We start from the raw sequence: 6,326 nt of genomic DNA, 5'->3' as shown, positions 1-6,326 counted from the left end.
CCATGCATTTATGATAAAGAAACTTAGTTGGGGATAAAACCCAGTTTCAGAAGTGGATCACTGTTACTTGCTGAGAAAAAAAAAACATCAGGAAACTGGCAGGATGGCAGGATGGTGGTGAGAACAACTTGCCTCCAGAAATTCACTAGTTTGCTGGTATTTTATAAATGGCAGCAGTGACCTAGGAGCCATTTTAATGGGCAATGCATCCACAGTATTTTTTCTGTTAAAATACCCACCATATTTTTTTCATAATTTGAAATTTTACTTACTGGCTTAGAAGGATGAGCATGCTTCTGAGATGCAAAATATATAACTTTTTTTTAAAGTTGAATGATTTTTTTTTCTGTGTGAGATTATAGAAAAAGAGGTAAAATTATAAAATTCAAGATTTATTTTTTAAAAACAATGGGGGAAAACTACCTACTTGAACAAAGAAAAGCTATCATTAAGGAAAAAAGAAATTCCCACTGGATTTCAAATCAATAAACTTCTGTATGCTAACCAAAGATCTTGCAGCATTGCTAAGTGAAAGTATAGAAATATTAGTGTGCATGCTGGAAATAGATTTTTAGGTGCATGTTATTATTGCATTTCAACATTTTTAATGTAAAAATTCAACTTAACTTTGTGTCTGTGTAAATAAAAACATATATGTCCAAAAAGGAAAATAATTGATTATAAGGAAAGAAAAATTGGGGAAAGAGCAGGGCAATGTATTTATTATTTCAATTTAGATGATTTTTCTTCTGGCATCTGGATTTTAACAGAGGGTTAAAAGCAGCAAACAACAAAACCTAGCAGAAATCACTAAAGAACATTAACATAGATAACCCACATTAAAGCCATTGAAAATGGGGTCACATAACATCCTTGTCCAGTACTTGAGAGAAGAATCAGATCTTCAGACCTTTTTAGAAACCAGACAGTGGAAATGTCATCCGTAGAGCAGGTGTGGAAATATCCAATGAGAGACAAATGATAATCTGCAGTCTAAACTGAATACTTTTTAAACTGTTGCCAGAGTGTTTTAGCCTGGACCAGATTAATTTGGTTTAGAATTAAGCCAGCATGAGTATAAGATAGGATCAATGTTAAGTATGGACATGCCCATAGTCTGGAGTTGTGTTTACATAATATCCATGATTGACTCAACTGTAGTTTGCTCATTTAACTCATTTTTTTTAAGCTTTCAGAACACACCAGAAATGTGATGAGTAGGTTGTGGTTTCATGTGTTGCATAAACATAGCCATTAAGTCAAGATGTTTAACTGGACTAAAAAAAAACCCTCTGCCTGCAAGAATTCTGATATCTGATCTAAGGAATCTTGGCATTGGTCAGTACTGGGCCAGAGCTAGTTATATATTGAGAAACACACAGGACATTGTCAGTAATCTATAAAAACTTCAGGACTTAAACCATAACTTCTTAAAATTGGGAAATATGAAAGCCTTGACTGATTGTGATCTGTGGTTTCCTCCAAATAAAAACTAAATCTGATAAGAACAAAGAAACTTGGGCAGGATTTAGAGTTTCTGAATTAGATTCTCAATTGCAGCAGTGACATAATATTTTACAGTTTATAGAGTACGAGACTGCCTTGTTCTATATACTTACTTCAAAATAAAATATATAAGATTCAGTATGATTTACTTCAACCACATAGAGTTGCATTTCTAAATATTTTTTTGCTGCTAGGGAAGTTTTCCTCCTCTTATACTAAGATTTTGATCTCACCCCATTGTTTTAAAATATTATGTTTTACTGAGCTTTCAGAATCACAATAAAGAAAAAAATAAATGTTTCCAGATCCTTTCCATATCATTCATTTGTAAAGCATAACTACTATGTTATGCTAAAATTACTACATAGTTTTAGAGAGACAGAGAGAAACAGATTGAGAGAGAGCTGTATTTGATTGGTGTTAATGTTCAGACATGCTAATTCTGTCAATCTTTTAAGTATTAAGTAAATTTGTATAGTCAATAATTTCACAAAACATTGTTCTGAGTATAACTAAATGTCTATGGAGATTCTCAGTCATCCAGGTCAGGGTTGTCCCAAAGGTGCTTTTTTTCAAGAGGTAACTGGGCTTCCTTGTTTTTTCTTTGAAGAAGTTTCGCTTGTCATCCTGAAGAAGCTTCTTGGATGAGAAGTGAAATGTCTTTTAAAAAAACAAGAAAGTCCAGTTGCCTCTTTAAAAAGCACCTTAGGGATTGCTCTGAGTACTTTGATTTTTGTATGTCTTGTGTGGAAAAATCTAATTTATATTTCCACTTATGATCCTGACTTTTAATGCAAATCTCTTTTCCCTAAACCATCATCACATACAGTAACAAACAAGAACATTAGACTTAACATATTGTATGAATGCAGACTCATTTTTGTTTGATTTTCTCACAATAATGTCCATTTGTGCACGTTTATTTCCATCAGAATCTCCCTGCTCCTTCAGTTTAGCCTGTTTCGTGTGTGAATTTTGTATTTACTCCAATCTTTACTTTAAACTCAGCTCCTTCCTTCCTTCCTTTTCCTTCCTTCCTTCCTAGAATATTGAAATATATATTTCAATATTATTGATATCAGCATAACCATTGATGGAATCATAATTGTAAGTATTTCTCATGTTCTGTTATAGTGCAGAATATGCTGGCAAACAGGAAAGGGTATAACAGCAAGAACAAAATACTGAACAACCACAACAATAAAAACAGGGTGTTTATATATCTATTAGTTAAGCAAAACCAGGAAAAGAAATTATAAATAGAATTTTCAAGCCAGCTAATCAGATTGCTAAACTACTTGGCAGTCTGTAGAAAATTCAGTCCCTTTCCTGTCAAATTAAATTTAACCCTGTAAAAAATTTTGTATTTCTCCAACCTGATCATTTGGGTTAATCTAACTAATACACAATCCAGTAAAACAGAGTATGTTAAAATACATAGAAATGCTAAATGTTTAAAATACCACATGACACTTTATTGGGTTTGCTAAAACAGACAGCTATGGATAGTGTCTGGAAACCATGGCATCTTTGTTTCATTTAACATTTATAAAGCTTCTGTTGCTGGAAGTTCTTAACAGCACCCACATGATATAGGATTTGGCCATTTGGGGGAACAGAGCTAATTCACCTATTTGTGATAAATACTGTGATAAACAATGCATGTTTATCAGATTTTTCCTTTTTTGATGGAACATTCTTAGAATAAATTGTGTTTCCAGATAAACCTTCAGTGCTAGATTTTTTATGAATACAAGATTGCCCTTTTTAGATTGAACTTCATAACAGATTGTAACTCATCAAGATAAATGCAACTATGTCTAAGTTATCTGTCACAGATGTATTAAACTTGTCTTGATGCCTCCTGAAACTGCCAAGGAGTTGGAAATTGAAATACCTGCTGAACGTCAATGTATTAACTGAGCTTTGTTTGGCTAGATGAGCCCATAAAGAAAAGGGTATCCTATATGAAACAGGAATAAATTTAAAGTTGAGATAAGAGCTGCTGAATGATTAGTATTTCTCTTTTAAATAAAACTTCCCTCAAGTCAAGTTTGATTCCTCGTGACTAACTGGAGACATCAGTGTGGTTTTTCTTGACAATAATAAGGAAGTGGGTTGTCACTGCTCATTTTCAAGATGTACTTTTGTTTTTCCAAACTAGCCTACGCTCCAGGATTCCCTGGTAATTTTCCATCCAAAAACCAACCAAATTCAATGCTGTTTAGCTTTTCAGTATCAGCCGAATTCTACTTGATGCTGTTACTTGCTCCTGGAATGATATTTCATCCATGTTTGTGTGCATGCTAATAGATCACATGATGTATTGTTTTAATTTACTGCTTGGGGAAACAGTTTATCCACAGCTGAATACTTCAGCGTAAATATGTTGATATCAAATTTATGTGTTAGGGCCTGAGTGTTGGCACAGAGCTTCTGAAACTTAGCTGTGGATCAGATTAAACCTCATATGTAGGAGCCAAATAAAACTGAGGCCTTGCCCACCACTTTACAGCATTTTCGAATCTCATACGTAATTTTCAGAAAATTATAAATGAGGGTTCCAGCGTCTCTGGGAATATTTGGCATCAAATATTGTATAAATGTGCATGACAACAGAAAAACCAAAACCACCTGCTCTTATTTACAGACTCTCTCTTTACATAATCCATTACTTCCCAAAGATGAGTTGCCTGACACCTTCAGGACATGCAAGCCTTTAGAGACAAAGGCTGAGAATGCTTTCAGTAAAATTGCAATTGCTTAGCTTTATATCACAACTATGTCTAAGGTGCAATATTTCATTTCCTAGCAGAACTTGGGGTTTTTAATCCTGCTGCTTCTCTGGTGGATCTACAGAAAATGACAGAAACAACATAGAACAACTTTCTTCCAGGAAGAACCCATTAAGATTCGTGAACATTTAATCCAGCTTTCTGATTTTAATAGTAGTTAGCCAGATGCCATGGCAGAGCACAAGACCCACAAACACACTAGTACCATAGCTCATTCCTATAGCTCACTCCAAAAGCCAGTATTTGGAGGTAGGTTTCTTCTGAACATGGACATTGTTGTTTTTTTTACCAACCATAGCGAATACCAACTTATAGTCCACAAACTTGTGTAATCCTGTTTGAAATAGCTTGTGGCTGTTACTACATTTTAAGGGAGCAAATTCAAACGCTCTTAATTGTATGTTGTATAAAAAAAGAACTATCTTTTGTCTGCCTTGAATCAACCACTCATCAATTTTGCTGGGTGATTGTGTACTCTAGTGTTTTTTGAGAGAGAGAGAGAGAGATGTCTACTGAACATCCTGTTTTTAGTTACTGTTCTCTCAATGTCATAGAGTATACATTAGGAATCTTCTAGAATCTTCTAGTCTTTTATTGATAATGTATTTATGATGGCATAAAGTTTTATATCATGTTCATCAGATGTAGTTAATATTACCTTGAGAGTTAATATTATCTTGCACCTAGATTAAACATTGGTTAGGAAAATGGATCAATTGTAGATATTGAAATAAAAAGGAAATTAAATTTAAAAAAATGAGAATTATTTCTTGAGCCATTACAAGAACAGGGTGCCTTTAAGTCAGTTTGGACTCTTGGACAATTTGATGTAGTTTTCCTGGAAAGATTTCCGAAGTGATTTGCCATTGCCTGCTTCCTAGGGTTGAGGCAGGATGACTGGCCTAAGGTTACCCAGCTGGCTTTGTGCTTAAGGCAGGGCTATAATTCAGAGTCTCCCTGTTTGTAGCCTGCACCGTTGACCTCTATACCAGATTGGCTCTCTGTTGCAAGAGGAGAACCAGGTTAATATACGATAGCCAAAGATCAGAAGAAGCCTGATAGCATATCTAGGGGTTTTCTGTATAACATGCTGTTGATAAGCCCATTGTGTAGTTTTATTGTGACATCAAGGAAGTGGGCTTCTATAGATTCATTGAAATTAAGGTTGATGGTGCAGTGGAAGTTACTGAGCTCTCGATGGAATTCCATGGAAAGTGTTTACTGTGGATCCAAATCATGAAACTTTAATCAGAGGGCTCTTTGGGGGTAGAAGTTGAAATGTTTTTCTGGTTGAGCTATGAAGATGTTGGCATGTTGTGGAGCCATGCAGAGTCTCATGGTTGTGCCACTAATTTATAAATATATGCTGTCTCCAAAACTAAAAAGTTTTCACTGGGCACAAAAGAAACTGTTGTACTGGATGGTTAAAAGAAAATCCTTTGTCTTTATTCAAATCACAGATAAGAGCTGAACATATATTGATATATTGTACTCCCTTCTTTGATGTGGAAATATGCCCTTGATGTTTTACTTGAGTTTAGCCACCTTGAGATCAGCTGCAAGCTGTCTTTAAATACCGGTATTGAAGCACTGGTTTTGTATGCTGCCAGTATTGCTATTAGGTTAATATCTGACATAAAATTTATTGGATGATTGTGTGGTAGGAAATCAAATCAAATCAAAAATAAATATATGTACAGGTAGTCCTTGACTTACAACCATTCATTTAGTGACCATTCAAAGTTACAATGGCATTGAAAAAAGTAACATGCCCATTTTTCACACTTATGACTGCTGCAGCATCCCCATGGTCACGTAATCAAAATTTGGAGACTTGACAATTGGTTCATATCTATGATCCAGTCTCCCAGGATCGTGTGGTCACCTTCTGACAAGCAAAGTCAATGGGGGAGCCAGATTCACTTCACAACCATGTTCCTAACTTATCATCTGCAGTGATTCACTTAATAGCTGTGGCAAGAAAGGCTGTAAAATGGAGCATAACTCACTTAACAACTGTGTAGT

This window comes from Pseudonaja textilis, chromosome 2 (assembly GCF_049901715.1).
Source record: "Pseudonaja textilis isolate UNSWEBS1 chromosome 2, rPseTex1.2, whole genome shotgun sequence".
NCBI lineage: Eukaryota > Metazoa > Chordata > Lepidosauria > Squamata > Elapidae > Pseudonaja > Pseudonaja textilis.
This window is presented reverse-complemented; position numbering follows the sequence as displayed.